The sequence below is a fragment of the Myotis nattereri genome (genome assembly GCF_964212035.1).
Source record: "Myotis nattereri genome assembly, chromosome: 21".
NCBI classification, from domain to species: domain Eukaryota; kingdom Metazoa; phylum Chordata; class Mammalia; order Chiroptera; family Vespertilionidae; genus Myotis; species Myotis nattereri.
In genome coordinates this window covers 8,694,883-8,715,155 of record NC_138097.1, presented here as the reverse complement: position 1 = coordinate 8,715,155, position 20,273 = coordinate 8,694,883, and the positions used below count along the sequence as shown (strand labels likewise).

The 20,273-nt window shown below is 44.8% G+C and overlaps 1 pseudogene across 1 annotated transcript in view; it reads left to right on the top strand.

Moving 5' to 3' along the window:
* The first annotated feature begins 220 nt into the window (after window positions 1-220).
* Window positions 221-20,273, top strand: part of LOC308535809 (ADP/ATP translocase 3-like) — a 332,829-nt pseudogene continuing 312,776 nt past the window's right edge. Inside the window, exons 1-2 of the transcript in view lie at window positions 221-239; window positions 589-982. The product of the transcript in view is annotated as an ADP/ATP translocase 3-like (transcript). The remainder of the gene's footprint in view (window positions 240-588; window positions 983-20,273) is intronic.

Here is a 20,273-nt window from a genome sequence, read left to right as displayed (position 1 = left end):
GGGCCTGGTCCAGGGTTTGTCCAGAATACCCGTAGTCAGCTAAGACATGGTACCTCTCTCAGGGACACTGTGTTTCTCATATTATGCTTTGATGATTGGCTTAGGTTCTGTTTCACCAATGTGAAATCTGCTTGCTGTACATGGCTCTGGTTTATGATATTTTAGTAAAGGTGTTTTTCTTTTGCATCTTTAATTGTGTTTGCTCTATTCACTGTCTGGGATGATTTGCAAGGAGAGTGGTAATCTGTCAGCATGTAGATGTGAATAGATATTATGGGGCCGTTAAACTTTCTGTGCTTCTGGAGGAAGAGCATGCTGGTAGAAAATCACTCTTTGTCCAATATTGGCTTATTTTGAGTCCTTGAAAGAAAGGCTGCCTGACTTTGTGGTTTTAATTTGCAGCCTGGTACCTTGTTTATTGGTGAGGCCAATGGTCACCCTGAAGAGAAGGCCTTTTACTGTGCTTCTGTGAACAATATGAATTGTGTTCTCTGTTCACAGTATGTATTACATCATTCTCAGCGTGGAAGCTGCAGCGCTGAGCCAGCGGCACCCACACTCCCGGCTCCTCTTCGCACCTCCCCTCAGTTCCACGCCCTCAGCTCCCTGCGCTGCGCCACCAAGACAAGACCGAACAGGCCATCTCCTTCACCAAGGACTTCCTGGCCGGAGGCGTTGCCACCGTCATCTCCACCAAGACGGCCGTGGCCACCATGGAGTGGGTCAAGCTGCTGTTGCAGGTGTAACATACCAGACAGCAGATCACGGCCGACAAGCAGTACCAGGGCATCATGGACTGCCTTGTGCGCATCCCGGAGGAGCAGGGTGGGCTATCTTTCTGGAGGGGCAACATGGCCAACGCCATCCGCTACTTCCCCACCCAAGCACTCAAATTTGCCTTCAAGGATAAGGATAAGCAGGTCACCCTGGGTGGCACAGACAAGCACACCCAGTCCTGGAGGTCCTTGGCAGGCCACCTCCCTTTGCTTCTTCTGCCCCCTGGATTTCGCCCGGACCCTGCTGGTGGCCGACATGGGGACATCGGGCGCCGAGCAGTGGTTCAAGAGCCTGGGAGCCTGCCTGGTGCAGATCACTTCATAATTCCTGAGTCTGGAACAGTCAAAAGTGTCCACACCCTTGGTCCTTACAGGTCGTAGCTGTGCCTTCCCTTGACTACGGCCCTCCATGCAGCCTGATTTGTTTACTGGTGCATATGGATGTATATGGGGCAATACTGAGGGGAAGAACTCTTAGGCACATAATTATCCCTTTTAGGAATAAGGAACTGGACATTCCTGGAGAGGACAGGGACAGTCCTGTGAGACTCCTGGTCCCTTGAAAACAGGTCACACCCTTGCCCAAGTGAAAGCTATGCTGACACCTAATAGAGGGAGGTACCAGGGATGCTCAGAGCATCACTCCAGAACTTCTGTATTCTGGTAACCTAGTGGGAGTGCATGGCCATCCGGGAGCATCTTGACCAGCAGGAGGAAGTAGCCCCACTGCTCTCTCCAATGGGGATGGGGAGACCTATGGAGAAACCACATTTAGCACATGTTCATGCACAGAATGAATGGAAACCACGGGGACAGCATTGATGTAAATGTCAGCATATTTTACTGTGATCCCCAATGGGAGTGCCCACCAGGGCAATTGAAATGATAAAGAGACTTGGAGGCTGGGTAGTGACTGATGTTGATGTAAAAGAACATGGATGCTGGAATGCTTGCAATCCTGTGTCCTTCCCGATCAACTCTCTTATCATGTGAGTCTTCACCCTCACCACAGTGTAGGAACTGAGACAGCCAGGGATTTAAACAACTTCTCACTCAGTAGTAGTTCTGAGTTTACTGTCAATGAACACTGACCAAACTCCTTTTTTTTGAAGTTCACGCATTTGAATCTTGCCCGTGATGGCTTAGGGAAGCTCAGGGACTAAGTGCACCTGGATGAAGAGAAAGCAATCCATGCTGACTAACTCCTGCGGTTATTTCCTACCAAAGTCCCCCAGATTGATTGGCACCTTATGGTGTCCTTCATAGGGCCCACCAAGTATGTCAGGTTCCCCTCTTAAAGCCCTGAATGTGGCTGCAGCCCCGTGATGTGCTTTGACCAAATAATGTGGTGCGAGTGAAGACTGTCACTACTAACACAAGAGTCTGGAATCAGAGATTGGCATTCTCTCTGTTCATTACTACTAACACCTAGAAGTTACCTACATGGTGACTGCACCTTGTTCATTGCTACTAACACCTAGCAGGTACCTACATGGTGGCTGCATCTTTATCCTGGTCCCTGGAGAACCAGGGAGGACATGTGGCATCAACAAGAAAGAGACCTTCTTTAGTATAAGCCACTAAAGCTTTGGGGCTGTTTGTTACTACAACATCTACTGGTTCTAATGGCTGTGTGTTAACAATTCTACTCTCCCGGAGGCAGCAGAGCCTAACATTAGAAGTCAGAGCTCTGTTATTAGAAACACATGGGTTTGCCTTCCAGTACTGCCTTTATTTAACTCTACAATCAGGCAATTTATGTCAAGCATCTGAGCCTCAATTCCCTCTTCATAAAATCTCAGGTTGCAGAGAGGACTAAATGACGTAATAATGCATGAAAAGCATTGAATTCCAGGCCTGGCACCTGTAGTAAACATTCGGTAGCTATTAGCTCCATAGCTTCAAAATGTGTACTGAATGTAAACATTCTAAGAATGTATGGAAACTCAACTTTTTGTTTTCTGTAGCATTTCAAATTTTGTTTTTAAACAAATAAAATTGGTTTATATATATTCTCTCATAGCCTCATTTGACTCTTAAATAATGTGATATTTTCATATTAAAAATAAAAAAAATCTGATAGCTGTAATAACAGATATTTGAGTATCTTCCCATGATTGGAAAGGTTTCTGGTTATATTCTTCATGAGGCACAAGCATGGTGTTCTGGCTGGATTCCCAGTGGTTGGGTGAGGAGTCGACAGAAGGCAGCTGATCCATGTTTCTCTCTTTCCTGTCCTATCCTCTCTATCAAAAATCAAATTAACCAAAAATTCTGTTGGAGACAACAAACCCCAGAAACTACCACCAGCCACACGATCCTAATGTTGTCATTTCCCAGCACCACTCTGGCTCCAGAACACTAATATTCACAATGGTCAGTGAGTGATTGGGATCCTATTTACAGCTGGGAGGCCTGGAAAGGTATATTACCTAAAGGGCTATGCTCCTAATGATGGCTGGATTTAGCCAATGAAAGACCAGGAGAGGCATATTAACCAGGTGTACATGGGTAAGAATGGGACTTCCTGAATCTACCTCGTTGGGACTTCTTGAATCTACCTGGTGGTCATGTTGATCTCTTTGGTCTGTTCACAGAGACTGAGGCTTCCCAGCACCAGGTGTCCAGTAGGACAAGGCATCAGAGGCAGTATCTCCCTATGCACTGGTGTGTCTGCGGTTTGCTGAGCCCCAACACGCCAGAATTTGGGCTTTTGTGACTCGTGGACTCCTTTCTGCTTACAGAGTTCGACAAAGACTCATCCAGTTAACCCTCCAGTCTGGCGTGTGGGCACCTCTGGGGTCCTGCAGTCCAGGTCTCACTGCCAGGAACAGTGAGTAGCTCATGTGTGACAAAATGGGGAAAGAGGTTAACAGGTTACAATACCTCCATGTGAGGATGTGATGGTGTGACCGAACTAGGAGGGTTTAGGAAACCCAGGACTTGTTTTGTGTCTGTAGGCAACGAACAAGATGAGGCAGAGTTTTGCACGAGTTTTACTTTCATTCTCAGGAAACTGGGGACATGAAAGGTCTTGACCAAAAGAGGGACATTGTGTGAGGTAGTTCTTTAAACTTTTCCCAAAGCAGCTCAGAAGAGGAACAAACTGGAAGAGAGATGAAAGCAGTTGGGGACAGGAGGCAGAAGTCCTATAAAAGATAAGGTAACTGGCAAGAGTGTGCACTGAGGACTGAGTCTTGAAGAATTGTGGTCATTTTCAGGACACATGACCCCATTGGCTGGGAAACGGTACTGAGCCGTCTGACCCCATGGATGCTGGGGTTGCTGGCCAGAGTCTCAGCAGATCTTTCTCAGAACACAGATTCATGCAAATGCAGAGTGGTTTAAGAGTTCTGATTTGTATAACTGATATCAGGGCCTCACACTCTTACAGCTTCTGTGATAGTGGTATCCTGGGATTGTCTTGCCTCTGTTCTAGCCCTTATATCTGGGGACCTTGATGAGACACCAAGCCCAGAACTCTAAGTACATGTCTAAGATTGTCTGAAATGATCCCTGGTTTTGGCAAACAGTGGAATCATATGTGAGAAGTCCACCAGTCATAGGTTCCTATATGTGCAAATGCTTAGAGTGAAGACTGAGTTCATTCAGAAACGAACTGGTGTCCTTTATAAAAAAATATGTTTTTATTGATTCCAGAGAGGAAGGGAGGAGGAGAGGGAAATAGAAGATAAATGATGAGAGAGAATCATTGGTGGGCTGACTCCAGCATACCCCCCACTGGGGATTAAGTCCACAACCCTGGCATGTGCCCCTGACTGGAATCAAACCCGGACCCTTCAGTTTACAGGCTGGTGCTCTATCCACTGAGAAATACCAGCTGGGGCTCGTGTCCATTTTCTAAAATAGGAACTGGTAACAATGGGACAGGAGTGAGGTCTAGAGGAGCTTGTGCTACCTTTGGAGTCTGGTCTGCAGGTGATGGGAGTAATGGAAGAGTTGGAGCAGCAGAGGCAGGTGATCTGACCCAGGTCTCATTAGACTTCGGATGGCTGAAGCATAACAAAGCAAATGGCTGTGAGGGAGGTGGTAGAAAGTCTAGGATGGAGACTGCTGTGGTGAGCATGATGGTAAGTGGCCCATGATGGTGACTGTGGGAGTGATATAAGCTGTTGGATTGTGGATTGGTGCTTTTTCTGCGGCCAACTGGATTTTCTAATTTTGAGGCTGAGAGAGAGGTAAGAGCCAGGGATGATTGAAGGTTTGCATTTGGCAGCTGCAGGTATGGAAGCACCATCAACTGAGATGCAGATATTCAGAGTAGAAGTGTAATGTTCATTGGGGATACCAAACTTTTATTTTTTGTCTGTATTGGTGTGCGATATTTCAGAGAGCATTTTATGAGCATCTGGTACTCAGGACAAGTTCAGGTTGAAACCTTCTTTAAAGTCGGGAGTGTAGTGACCAGGGTAGAGTTGTAGATCACCTTTTTAAAAACTTTTTTTCTGTTTAATTGGAGAGCAAAGAGCAATTAAAACAAGATGAGATGGCAGCTGTTGCATCTTTACTTGTGAATCACACACCAGGATTGTGTTGAGAGCCTTGGTATGGTCAGTAGTCTGACTGATTTACATACGGGAATGAGTGTTCATATGAGAGACACACTGGACCTGTGAGAGAGGGCCTTAGGTGATGGTACTTGAGTGCTGAAGGCTGTGACTGGTGAAGGGACCTCAAGTGCAGCACCAGAAGAAGTGAGCTCTGAATATCTGAGATTTGATGTGGTTCTCAATAGGTGAGGTTAAAGAAAAAAAAAAACAATCAGGGAGGTAGGTCATCAAAGAAGGACTGAAGGCGCCTCATTGAGTGTGGACTATGAGAGTTGGTGTAGAATTTTCCAGGCATTAACCAAACCACACTTGCTGAGTAATGAGTAGGAAGTCAGGGAGATGACTATGGGGTCTGGGACTGTGGGAGTGTAAGTTTGAGAGAGTTATGGTAGAAAGAGTGTTGTGTACTTGTAGAAGGTATGTGCATTCATGGCTTCATGGCCCCTGACATTGACATAAAATGGATTGATAGTGGATTTCATTTCTGGTGATGTTTGGATAATCTGATATAGTGAATTTCATATTAATTCCTAAAAAGAGGGTCTATAGTAGTGGTACGTTCTTGGTCCAGAGATTAGGTGAAATATATGAGCAACCTGCATTTTATTGCGGAGGGCAGTTACAGTGATCAATAGGAATGAGGGAGCATACGTAAGTGTCATCTAGGCTGGCATTTGAAAGGGTGAAGGGTAAGAGAGAAATACATTACTGAAAGGGTGAATTGGAGTTTTGGAAAAGAAGGTGAAGAAGAAAACTGGTTCAAGTCATGATGTATTTGTCTTACTTTTGGTTTTTTCCCTTGGGAATGAAGCTGTGTGAGAGATGTGTGTTTCAAAGACATGTGCGGCAGGAAGTGCAAAGTGATGGCCTCAGCACCCTAGGCTTGGTGTCAAAAGGGTGGAGTGTAATGCCAAAAATTCAGGGACTTGGAATGAGAATGTAGGGAACAACAAGGTTATTGCCTGACAATAACAGTGTCAAATCACTCATACTCTCATTATGGACAACATCTATCCATATCCTATATTCATGAGACCCACTGTATTCAAAAGGCACAGTGTGGCCAACATGTTTGTACTAGAAAGCAGGTATGACCTATATGCTCATTGTCCTTATTGTCGTGGGAAGACACTGCATCAGTAGGAATATAAGGAGTGAGTGTCTTTGATGAAACAAAGGTCTGATATCTTCTCTGTAGTCAGAAGTGTAGGGAGCAGATGGATATATAAGTTGGGGTGTATGATAAATGTAAAACCCTAGGAGAGAAGCTGATAATGGACTAAACTGTCCCCATTATGACAGGATATGAACTTTGAGGATGTGGCCATTGCCTTCTCTCCAGAGGAGTGGGGAATCCTTGATGAGGCTCAGAGACTTCTGTACTGCAAAGTGATGCTGGAAGTATTTGCACTTGTATCATCTGTAGGTAAGACCCTCACATCTCTCCTAATGGACTGAGATGATGGCCTCTCTTCCTTTATATTCCACCTGTAGCTTTCTCCCTCCTACAGCCAGACCATGGGCTCTGCAAATTGTCCTCACTCTCATGTGAAATGTGCTAATGATGCCAGTGCTGAGCTGTGTGGAGAGCCCTGAGGAATAGACTCCACAAAATTTTTTAAAACTATTTTCCTCAGAGAGTGAAGGATGTGTCTGGGAGCCAGGCATCTTACAGACAGCTTAATAAGTCCCCCTTGCTGTTTCGCTCCCTGGGCGAGTGACTATGTCTAGATCCATGGCTGCCACTTCTGCACGTTTCCTCTGGATAAAGGTTCTGGGTGACTGCCTGTGCCAGGTTATGTTCTTTACTTCATGAACCATGGGCTGTTCTTGTAAGACCCTCCTTCAATTGGTGTTTGTAATATTACCTCCCCTGAATACTAATCCAAGTCGATTTGCTCTGGACCAGGGCTGGATGGTCACCTCTGTCATCTTTCATTAATACTCAGAATATTTCGGTTTTATGTATTTGTAGAGAAGGTGGTACAGGGAGAACATGCAGGATGGTCTCAGAGGAGGCCTGGCCCAGCTGAGTGGAAATTAGCAGAATGTATGACACAAGGGCTGTTTTCAAATTATACCAGGAACCAGATCAATTCCATCACTAATCAGATGCATTTGCCACTGCCCACACCTAATTTTTACCTTTCCTTTTAACTACTTTACACTTTCTGACATGTCATTTCACCTGTGATTTTCTAGCATTCTGCCATGTTCACTTTGGGGCATATTTACATCACCTGCTCCTCTGCACTGCTGCCTCCACAGTATTCTTCAACATTGACCTGCACATGTGTTATGAGGTGCGCATACATACATAAGTAGTCCTTGAAAAACAGCTACTCATTTATTGAATTTTTCTTGAGATAAGCAATAAACAAAATTCTGTAGAGGCTGCCTATGTCACCTGCAGATAAGCTCCAGTGAACATTGTTAACCTAAGGAAGGGCTGGAAGTCTTACCTCTCTTCCATGCGGTATTTGCCATCTTTGTGTCATATTGCTGGTGTGGTCTTCCCTCCTTAATCATATTCAGAGGCCCAGAACTTCAAAGAAGCCTCTTGTTAATCCTTTCTGCATATGTCCTCTTTTCAGATAATTTCATGGAGCACGGTGTCATTGGCAACACACTTTAGTCATAGAACTTCCCTCTGTCACCACAATCAACATTCATTTCCTCGCCTTTTTTCTGTTTTCAGGTTGTTTGCATAAAAAGGATGATGATGAGGCCTGTTCTAAGAGGAGTTTATCTATACAAGGAGAGTCACAGGTCAGGGCTTCTAAGACAGCTCCAGCAACCCAGAAGAACCATCTATGTAAGCAGTGTTTCTCTGTGTTAAAAGATATTTTGCACCTGAATGACTTACAAGCAGCACACTTGGAACACAAAGACTTCTTCAGTGAGGCATGTGTGAGAGACTTCGGTTTCAGTGCAAACCCTCACCAGAAAAAGAAGGATGCCAGGGGAAAGACGTTCTGGAAAGAAGCTATGGACAAGGCCTCATTTGTGACCAGGTGCAGCTTCGACTTATCAGAGGTGCCTTCAAACAGCAGGGTGGTTGGGGAAGATTCCCAAACTCTCTCAGAGCTTCTCCAGCACCAGGCAACTCATAACAATAGGGAGCAACACTGTGGCAGTGAGAATTCACAGGAATTTCTTGGTGGAAAAAGTCCTCATCCATGGGGCGAATGTGAAAACGCTGCCAGCCACAATCTCAATGTTGTTGAATGTCAGGGTGTGTGCTCTGGAGAGTGTGGAAAATGTAGGAAAAATTATAGACGAAATTTTATCCTCAATCGACATAAAAGAGTTCACCATGAAGAAAAGCGGTATGAGTGTACAGATTGTGGGAAGTCCTTCAGTCAGAGTTCCACCCTCATTCGACATCAGAGAGTTCACAATGGAGAAAAGCCATATGAATGTATAGATTGTGGGAAGTCCTTCAGTCGGAGTTCCACCCTCATTCAACACCGCAGAGTTCACAGTGGAGAAAAGCCTTATGAGTGCAGTGAATGTAGGAAATCTTTTACCCGCAATAGTCAGCTCTTTATCCACAAGAGAGTTCACACTGGAGAAAAACCTTATGAATGTGGTGAATGTGGGAAATCCTTTAGGCAAAATAGTCAGCTCTTTGTCCACAAGAGAGTTCACACTGGAGAAAAACCTAATGGGTGTAATGAATGTGGGAAGTCCTTTAGGGATAATAGTCAGCTCCTTATCCACAAGAGAGTTCACACTGGAGAAAAACCTTATGTGTGCAGTGAATGTGGGAAGTCTTTTAGGCAAAATAGTCAGCTCTTTGTCCACAAGAGAGTTCACACTGGAGAAAAACCTTATGTGTGTAGTCAATGTGGGAAGTCTTTTAGGCAAAATAGTCAGCTCCTTATCCACAATAGAGTTCACACTGGAGAAAAACCTTATGAATGTTTTGAATGTGGGAAGTCCTTTAGCCAAAATAGTCAGCTTCTTATCCACAAGAGAGTTCACACTGGAGAAAAACCTTATGGGTGTAGTGAATGTGGGAAGTCCTTTCGGGATAATAGTCAGCTCCTTATCCACAATAGAGTTCACACTGGAGAAAAGCCTTATGTGTGTAGTGAATGTGGGAAGTGTTTTAGGCAAAATAGTCAGCTCCTTTTCCACAAGCATGTTCACACTGGGGAAAAGCCTTATGAGTGTATGGGTTGTGGGAAATATTTTAGTCGAAAATATGGCCTTATGAGACACCTGAGAGTTCACATAGGAGAAAAGCCTTAAATGTGAAGGGAATGTTTCCTTAATCTTACTCAGAATAACAACCATGAAGGAGACTCTATGATACCCAGTTGCCGTAATATGATCCCTTTTTATCAGAACAGACACTCTGCTAGATTCCTCATAAGTTTCAGGTACAAGTGAGTCTTTAAGGAACTACTTGAACTTGCCATTCTGCCCAGGCCTCCTATCCGATTGATGTCAGATGTGTGATTGTGGCTGAAGTGATTTCACCTCTACCACCTGGCTCTTCTGAACAGTGTGAATCAGTGACAATCACTGTGTGCTTTTTTTGCTTGAATAAATTCTAAATACTCTGACCTCTTGGCAGGAACTTCATTCATTTCTGTCTGACTAGGGAATAGACCTGGTCCAGAGTTTTTCCAGAACAGCCGTCCTCAGAAAAGAAGTGGTACCTCTTTCAGGGAGTTGTGGTTCTCACATTATGCTGTGATGATTGTCTTAGGTTCTATTTCACCTATCTGAGCATCGCTGGTTATGAAATATGATATTTCAGTAAAATTCTTTTTCCTGTTGTACCTTTAATTGTGATGATTCTATTCACTGCCTGCAATGTTTTGAAAGCACTGTTGAGATCTGTCAACATGTAGATGTGAAGCAATATTGTGAGGACGTCAAACCGTCAGTGCTTTGGAAAGGAGAACATGATGGCAGAAAATCATTTTTCATCCAAAACTGGCTTATTTTGCATTGCTGCTTAAGGTGTTGAAAGAAAGACTGCATAACTTTGTGGTCTTAATTTATATCCTGGTACCTTGGTTATGAGTGCAGTCAATGGTCACCCAGAAGACGAGGCCTTTGCCGTCCTTCTGTGAACAATATAAATTTTGTTCTTTGTTCACAGTTTGTATTACTTCATTCTTGTCAATGTTTAGGGGAAGTCCTCCGCACATACTACAAAGAAGCCAAGTGCCATGAAGTTCAAAATTTCATAGTCTTGTGACATTTTTTGTAAGACTCTGAGGTTAACCTACCATTGAGGCAGAAACACTGTATTCATAGTGATGAGAGAGACTGCAGTATATTATATGCAAAGTGTCTATTCTGAACATGAATCCACAAATGTTCCTGGGCTTGTCTCTTGTGTGACCTTTGTGTACAGACATTCTCAGCACCTCCAAAGATGTTTCCTGTAGCTGAAGTCATTGGGAGGTAAAATAATTGAATGGATTTGTGGCTTCCCCTGGTCTTTGTAAGGTGTTCACCACAAAGTCATTTCTCAATATGTAAGAACTCAAAGCTAAAGGAAGGATAATCCTGTAATCAATCCCAGGATGTGTCTTTTGTAACCAGTCAGCATTCCTGTTGGTTCCATGGCAGTAGTCTTCACTGCTTGCCAACATTTGCTGCCACTGAGGCAAATCTGTTCCTCCCAGGAAATGAGCACTGACGTGCAAGAAAGCACACTTTTCAAATGTGTGTTATTTTGTGAGCCTTGACCAAGAGATAAAGCTGTGAAACATCACAGATGAAATAAATTGATCTGTCATTATATTCAAGGTGTGGCATAAGTGGACTTTCAGTTATGAGTACATAAACCACAGCACTTGTGCTTTTCAAAAAATACCTTTATGTTTGTTTTTGTTTTTAGGAAAAGAGGAGGGAAGGGGGAGAGAGATAGATAAATATACATGAGCTGCCTCCCGCACCCTCCCTACTGGGGCCACAGGTGGGGCTGTGCACCGACCTGGAATTGAACCAGGGCGTTTCAGTGCACTGGATGATACCCACCCAGCTGAGGTACACGGTGAAAGCAGAGTTTATTCCGGTATTTTTATGTATTATTTTCTATACCAACAACTCTAAACCTACATTTCCCACACTCTACATTTTCCTCCTGCCCTTTTATAATCCCTCTTTCTGACTTTCCCAGTCTTCCATGCAATCACTTATTTTTCGTCCTTTACATTAGATTAGTTCATATTTTTCATAATTTTATAGGCACTATAAGGTGTGTACTTTTAAACAAATACTGGTTTCCTTAATGCTACAGATATTTTGAGATTCAATACAAATGCTTATGTGAATATTGAATTTTTTTATTGCTGAGTAGTATTGTATTCTATGGATAACAACTTCATAAACCTACTACTCGATTGGTGTCACAGCGAGTATTTCTGGCTGAAGAGATTTCACCTCTAACACCTGGCTCACCTGAAGAGTGTGCATCAGTCACAACCCCTATGTGATCAGGGGAAATGTATTCTGTGTTCTCACTTGTGCTTCAGAAAATTGTGATAACTCTGAGCTCTTGGCAGTATCTTCATTTCTTTATCTCTGACGAGGTAATGCACCTGATACAGGCTTCATCCAGGGCACTCATCCTCAGCTAAAAAGTGCTACCTCTGTCAGGGACATTGTGGTTTGCACATTATGCTGTGATGAATTGTTTCAGGTTCTAATTCACCAACCTGCAAACTGCTTGCTGTCCTCTGTTCTGGGTTAGGATCATTCAGTAAAGGTGTTTTTTTTTTTCCTTTTGCACCTTTAATTTTGGGGATTATATTCACTGCCTGGGATGACTAGAAAGGAACGTTGGAGAGGTGAACAGATATGATGGGGTCCGAAATATTCTGTGCTTTGGAAGGCATATGGTAATGGCAGAAAATCAGTTTGTCCAATGTTGGCTTTTTTTTTTTTAACTTCTGCCCAAGGCCTTGAAAAATTATCTGCATGACTTTGTGGTTCTAATTTGCAGCCTGGTGCCTCTATTACTGGTGAGGTCAACGTTCACACTGGAAAGGAGGCCTTTGTTGTGTTTCCGTGCACAATATTAATTATAGTCTCTGGTCACAATAAGTATTACATAATTCTCAACAATGTTTAGGGGAATTGTTCCCCACATACACTAAAGGAGCCATGTCCTGTGATGTATGAAATTTCATACACTGTTGTCATTCTTTATTTTTTAATTGATTTCAGAGAGGAACGGACAGCGAGAGAGAGATAGAAACATTAATGATGAGAGAGAATCATTGTTTGACTGCCTCCTGCATGCCCCGTACTGGGGATCAAGCCTGCAATCTGGACGTGTGCCCCTGACCAGAATTGAACCTGGGACCCTTCAGTCTGCAGCTTGATGCTCTATCACCTGGGCCCTGTTGTCATTTTTTGTATGACTCTGAGGTTTAAATATAACCACCAGTATGACAGAAACACTGCATTCATAGTGAGTGTGAAAGATTGCAGTGAATTAGATAAAAAGTGCCTCTTCACTTTGGTGTTGTTGAATCAAATCAATCTTAACACTATTCTTTTTTAAATTTTTTTATTACTTTTTGAATGAGCGAGATGGAGAAACATCAATGATGAGAGAGAATCATTGATCAGTTGCCTCCTGCATGCCCCGTGCACGGATGGAGCTCTCCAACCTGGGCATGTGCCTGACCTGGAATCAAACCAGTGATCTCATGGTTCATGGGTTCACGTCCAACCACTGAACCATGCCATGTGGCCAAACTATTCTTTTTTATTATTGATTATTGACTCTATTACAGATGTTCCCAATTTCCCCCATCTCCATCCCCCTTTGCCTCCCTCTACCCTGCCCCCACTGCTTCTAGGCCCTCACCACATTATTGTCTATGTCCTTGGGCTATACGTATATGTATATACTTTAAAAATATAATTTTATTGATTTTAGAGAGCGGGAGGGAGAAGGAGAGATAAAAACATCAATGATGAGAGAAAATCACTGATTAGCTGCCTACTGCACGTACCTCTCCCCTTACTGAGAATTGAACCTACAGCCCATGTATGTTCCCTGACCAGGAATACAACCATGACCTCCTGGTTCATAGGTTGCCCCTCAACCATTGAGTCACACCAGCTGTGCTGTATTATTTAAAAATAAAAAAAATGTATTTAATGTTGCTAGTATTACAGATGTCTCCCATTTTCCCCTGAGCATATATTCTTTGGGGGATCTCTCCCAGTCCTCCCCACTCCCCGCTCCTGGGAGATCTGCCAGTCTGTTCCAGTTAACCAGGCCTCTGGCCCCATCTTGTCCTTCCCCAGGACCACTTGCTGAATCACATCACCTTGATTCATAGTGTCATTGGCCTGGATGCTAGCCCTCCCCTTGGCTTTTGAGAAAACTACATTACCCAGAAAGGAATGGGCCCACGTGGGCGGAGCTAACTGGTGTTATTGGTGTCAGTGCATCCGGTTAGGGCGGGACTTCCACTTTCCTCCTCCTGGCGGGCATTTTGACCTCTTCAGTTCAAGGACTCACAGGCTTCAGCCCTCTGGTCGTGAGTAGGAGGAGGCTAGGAGGCAGCGTCCTTGCTGTGCGGGGTGTGTCTGAGGCTTGTTGAGCACCAACAGGCCGGGAGGGGGGCCTCCGTGCCTCCGGGACTCCTCTCGGCCCACAGCGTTCCCTCAGCCTGACCCCGTTGAACCCCCCAGCCTTGGGGACCGGCCTCTCAGGTCCCGCCGCCCAGGAAGCCGCATCCAGAGCAGTGAGTGTCTCCTGGGTGACACAGGGTGTGATGGGGGAAGAGGGCCGCAGGCTGCAGTGCCACCTTTAAGGTCACGGTGGCGGGGCTGAGGCAGGAGGATTAGGAAACCCGGGCCTGTTTTGGGTCTAAAGGCAACAAAGAGATGAGGTGTGGTTTTGCAGGAGGAGGTTTACTTTCACTCTCAGAACGCTGGGAGCATAGATGGTTGTGAAAATAGGAGGGGCATTGTGTGGGGTAGGGTTCTAACTTTTCCTAACATTGCTCAGAGGAAGGACAGACTAGAAGACAGAGGACAGGAAGGTGACGTCCTGTAAATGATCAGGGAACTGGCAGAGTGAGCCCTGAGGACTGAGCCCTGAGATAACACGGGCATCTGGAGGGCACCTGGCCTGTGGGCTGGGCAAGGGCACTGAGCAGCCTGAGCCCATAGATCCTGGCGGTGTTTGCCAGGCTCTCAACAGACCATTTCTTTACACGAATTCCTACTAATGCAGAATGAGTTGGGTGTACTGGACGGTGAAGATAATTTCAGGGCTTCACACTCTTGTGGCCTCTGAGATAGTTGTGTCCAGGGGCTGTCCCGCTGCTCTTGTATCCCTTGGACCTGGGGACTGTGAACAGACACTAAGCCCAGACTCCTAAGGTCATGACTAGGGCTTCCTGTAGTGGACCTTGTATTTAGCAACCAGTGTACTGAGTGGTATGTCCTTCAGGGCATTGGTTACAGATTGTGCAAAGGCTTATAGTGAAGACTGAGCTGATTTCGGAACCGGCAGTTACTTAAATAAATAAACATATATATATATATATATGGAAATTTTAGATATAGAAAGGAAGGGAGAGGGAGAGGGACAGAGAAACATTGATAAGCAAGAAACAAAGATTGGTTACAGCCTTCACAATGCCTATTGTGGATCTAGCCCAGCCGTGGGCAAACTACGGCCCGCGGGCCGGATCCGGCCCATTCGGCTGTTCTATCCGGCCCGCGGAGCCGAAAGAGCGGAGGGTTCTCTTGCTCTCCCCTCCGCTCCTTCACCAGCAGCAGTGTTAACATGTATTAGTTCACACAAACACTCCATCCATGCTTTTGTTCCAGCCCTCCGTTCCAGTTTAAGAACCCATTGTGGCCCTCTAGTCAAAAAGTTTGCCCACCCCTGATCTAGCCTATAACCAAGACATGTGACTTCACCAGTGCATGGGTCTATACCAGTGATGGCGAACCTTTTGAGCTCAGCATGTCAGCATTTTGAAAAACCCTAACTTAACTCTGGTGCCGTGTCACATATAGAAATTTTTTGGTATTTGCAACCATAGTAAAACAAAGATTTATATTTTTGATAGTTATTTTATATATTTAAATGCCGTTTAACAAAGAAAAATCAACCAAAAAAATGAGTTCTCGTGTCACCTCTGACACGCGTGTCATACGTTCACCATCATTGGTCTATACTCAACCAAATGAGACACGTCAGCCAGGACTGTAGATCACCTGAATATAGGAGCCCTGGCCAGTTTAGCTCAGTGGATGGAGCGTCAGCTTGTGGACTGAAGGCTCCCAGGTTCGATTCTGGTCAAGGGCACATGCCCCGGTTGTAAGCTTGATCCCCAGTAGAGAGCATGCAGGAGGCAGCCAATCAGTGATTCGCTCTCATCATTGATGTTTCTATCTCTCGCTCCCTCTCCCTCTCTGAAATCAATAAAAATATATTTTTAAAAATATATAGGAAATCATGGTCAGGTTGGTAACGGTAGTAGCAGCTCAGAAGGGACAGTGTGAGCCTGAGGTCTAGCTTTCCTGCTGGGGCCAGTGTGGAAGGTGGGTGTCACAACACAGCAGAGACATAGAAGTTGTCATGTAGAGTGTGGGGGAGAGGTAATCATTTTGCAGTGGCCAAGGCCTTTAAAAGATGAGTGGACCTGATATTATTTAGAGGCTGAAGAGTTATTCAAACGAAGTGAGACTGGGGCTGGTACATATTAACTTCTCTAAACACTCACCAGGATTTTGTTGTGACCCTTGGTGTGGCCTGGTTTTGGCGAGTTGCAGACAGTCTTATGGATTAGCTTAGAGGCTTGAGTGATCATCTGTGAAACTCACTGGGCATGGTCAGAACGCCATCGGGTGTGGGACTTGAGTTGCGGTTAAGTGAGAGATGTTGGCAAGCATTCTCTGGACAACAAATGCTGAGTTAACTCAGAGGCCAAGGAGAGCACTGTGGGGGCTGGGGCTGAGGGAGTGCAGGTGTAAACCACGTGTGGAAAAGAGTGATGTGCAGTTGAAGAGGGAATGTGAATTGATGGCCACAGCCCCCTGACATTGACACAAGGGTGAATGATGAGAGAGTCCACTTCTGGTGGTGTCTGGATGATCCAATACAGTAACTTTAAAGGTGATTGCCTGTAAAGAGGGGTGTTTTGGTGCTACATTCTAGGTACAGAGCTTCGTTGCCATTTAACTAACCACCTGCCTTTTGTTGTTGAGGGTGACACACAGGTTGATAGGAATGAGATAGCGGACACCAGTATTACCCAGGCTTCAAAATCACCACGGAATGGGTAAGGGAGAAGGGTAAGGGGTAAGAGATTGTGGATGTGGTGAAATATAATTTTGGAAAAAAGTGATTAGGAAACTATTTGTCCTCACCACAGCAAATTTGCATTACCTTTGAAGTTGTGCTTCTGAGAATGAAGCTGTGTGAGAGAAGTGTTGTTCAAAGAACTGTGTGCAACAGGAAGTGTAATGCCATGGCCTCAGTACCTTGAGATTGGGGTCAGGAGGGTGCAGTGTGATGCCATGTATTTGGTGTCCTTGAGAAACAATATGAGGGTATTGCCTGACAAGACCAGTATGAAATAACTCACACTGTCTTTATGGCCAGCATCTGTCTTTAACCTATGGTTTTGACACCCACTCTGTTGATAAAAGTCAGTGTGGTGTACACAGGAGTCCATAGCTCAGGTGTCTTATCTGCCTTTATTATGGTGGGAAGACAAAATGTCAGTAGGAATATAAGAAGACAGTGGGTTTCATGGGATGAAGGCCTGGTATTTTCTCTGATGTGTGGAGTGGACAGAGCATATGGATGTGGAGGGTGGGGAGTATGACAGACTAAGAATCTTAGGAGTGAAGGTGATCTTGGGCTGTACTGTCCCCATTATGACAGGATATGAACTTTGAGGACGTGGCCATTGTCTTCTGTCAGGAGGAGTGGGGGCTCCTTGATGAGGCTCAGAGACTTCTGTACTATGATATGATGCTGGAAGTGTTTGCACTTGTGTCATCTGTAGGATGTGTCCTGATGTTCTCCCAGTGTCCTGAGGTGATGACCTCTCTTCCTTTATTCCTCAGGCAGAGCTTTCTCTCTCCCACAGTGGGAACATGGCCTGTGCTAATTTTCCCCACTGCCTTGTCAAATGTGCTGTGGCTGCCAGGGATGAGCTGGATGGAGAGCCCTGAACAAAGGACTCCATGAACATCCCTAATGCCTGTTACCTCAAAAGTAGAGGAAACAGAGAGTCAGGAGTCTTGCAGTGAACTTAATAGGTCCCAGCTTGCACTTTCTCTTCATGGGAGGCTGACAGTGTCCATATGCATTGCTTCAACTTCTGTTCTCTTTCTCTGGGTAACGGGTCTTTGTGGCAACCTGGGTCATGTTATGGTCTTCACTTACATGAACTATGGCTGTTCTTTTAAGGCTTTCATTCAATTGATTATAATATTCTCTTCCCTGAATACTATAGCAAGCTGTGTAGCTCTGGTCCAGTGATGACTGCTCACCTCTTCATCACCTGTTTCTCTGCACTGGTGCCTCTGCAATCATCTGCAACAGTGACGTGCACATTTGTTATGAGGTGCACAAATGTGGTAATTAGTCCTCGAAACCAGCTACTCCTTTATTGATTGTTACTTGGAGTAAGAGGGAGCCAACCTCTTGCTCAGCTTGCCCCCTTCCCCAGTCAACAAGCCCTGCTGAATGCTGTTCGTTGGAGGATTAGCCGGAGCTCCATATTCTAATCCATGTGGTGCTTGCCATTTTTGTGTCATATTTATGGCGAGGCCTTTCTGTTTTGTGATCTTCATTAGCCCAGAAAATTACAAGAGCCTCTTATTAATCGGTCCTGCACATCTCTGATTTTCAGAGAATTGCATGTACCAACTGTGGTGCGTAACACACCTTTGCAATGGGAATTCCCCCTGTCTCCACATTCAACATTCATTTTCTCACCCTTTCTCACTTTTCAGGTTGTTGGCATAACATGGGTGATAAGGAGGCCTGTTCTGGTCAAAGTGTATCTATACAAGGAGAGTCACAGGTCAGGGCTTCTAAGACAGCTCCAGCCACCCAGAAGACCTTTCTGTGTCAGCGGTGTTTCTCTGTGTTACAACATATTTTGCACCTGACTGAGTCAGATGTAGCATATTTTAAGCAGAAAGCATTCTGTAGTGATGCGGGTGTTGGAGACATCTGTTTCAGTGCAAACCGTCACTGTACTGGGCTGCATATCTGGCACTTTGGCCAGAAGGGGCGGGCTGTGCTGTCTGTTCCTAAAACACATCGATAGGAAGGTACTGACATCAGGCCAGGCCTTGAGATATGGTCTCATGGCCCCTTCCCAGCAGTCTGTACTCTCTGTTCCTAGAACACATAGATAGTAAGGTAGTCACTGTATGATGCTATACTGTGTCGAGAAGTAATTATGTAAAAAAGGCTTTGTAACTGTTGGTTTTGCAAATAAAAATGCTGCAATTCTTGTAGTCTGGGCTGCAGTTCGGCCTCTGCTCCGGCAGGGTGCTGTAACTGTAGCCAGCTGGCCAGCTTAATAAAGGCTCTTAAATTTAAATTCTGAGTCAGTGGTCTATCTCGCTGAGTGAACCCATAATATTTGGAGGTCCCGGGGAGATACCCCAATTCCCTGTGGGGAACGACTACCAAGGAGGCCTCCAGTCTCCATTCCGGGTTCCAGGGAGTTGGAGGAGACTCCACCCAAAACTTTCAATTCGGAAACCGAGCCACCTGGACTCTCGAGAGAGGTAAGGAAGACTGGTCGTTAAACAGGAATTGGAACGTCCCATGGAAGGACCAATATGGAGGGCTGGATGCAGCGGTACTCATGGTTCTGACACACAGCCACGACGTTGTTCCAAGGGTCTCTGGTTTGTGCGGCTTTAGGCTGCACCGGGTTTGTCTGTCTGGTGTTTTTTATCTTGGTGTTTGTTGTCAAAAAGTCATCTGCTTCTGTGTGCACACCGCTGCAATGTTTTTTGAAAAATTTTTATGACTTCAAGGAGCAAGCTGCAGGTTCTGGGCTACCTTAGGTTGCATTTGTCTAGTTTGTTTTGTCTTTGTTCTGTGTTGTCTTTTTCTTTGTCAAAATGGGTTAGGGTCAGTCGTCTTCGTCGACCCCCTATCATTTATGCCCACTCCAAGCTAGTGAAAGGGGAGCTTGATCACCTCCCGGGAAGCCATAGAGCTCCCGTAGGCAATTAGTCAGGAATTGGTGGAAGTCAAAAACTCGGACTGGCAGAAACCGGTTTGGCTCAGTTTATAGAGCGTCTGCCTGCAGACTGAGAGGTCCCAGGTTCGATTCCGGTCGGGGGCATGTACCTGGGTTGCGGGCATATCCCCAGTAGGAGATGTGCGGGAGGCAGCTGATCGATGATTCTCTCTCATCGATGTTTCTAACTCTCAATCTCTCTCCCTTCCTCTCTGTAAAAAAATCAATAAAATATATTAAAAAGAAAAAAAAAAAACTCGGACTGTCTGGTGTATGAATATAAGATGAGAGTCTGTGTGAAGCGAAAGCTACTTTATGCTGTCTGGCTGTACACGTGAGAGTATTTGTTATCTCTTTCTGTTTCTCTATCCACTGAGCCAAACCCGCCAAGGCTACACAGATATTTTGAGATTCTACTTATGTGAATATTGAACTTGTTTTGTTCCTGATTAGTATTGCATTCTATGAATAACTACCACATCTATTGATCTGTCTATAAAATTGGTTATTTCCGGGTTTGGGGTATTATAAATCAACCTGTTTGCAATATTTGCATTCAGTTATCTTTATAGATATGCATTTTACTAATCAAACTACTGTACTGTAGGTGGATATTTCACATTTTAACATATGCAGAACTGTGATTTAAAATTGTCATGCACTTTGCCTTCCCACCCACATTCAGCATATAAAAG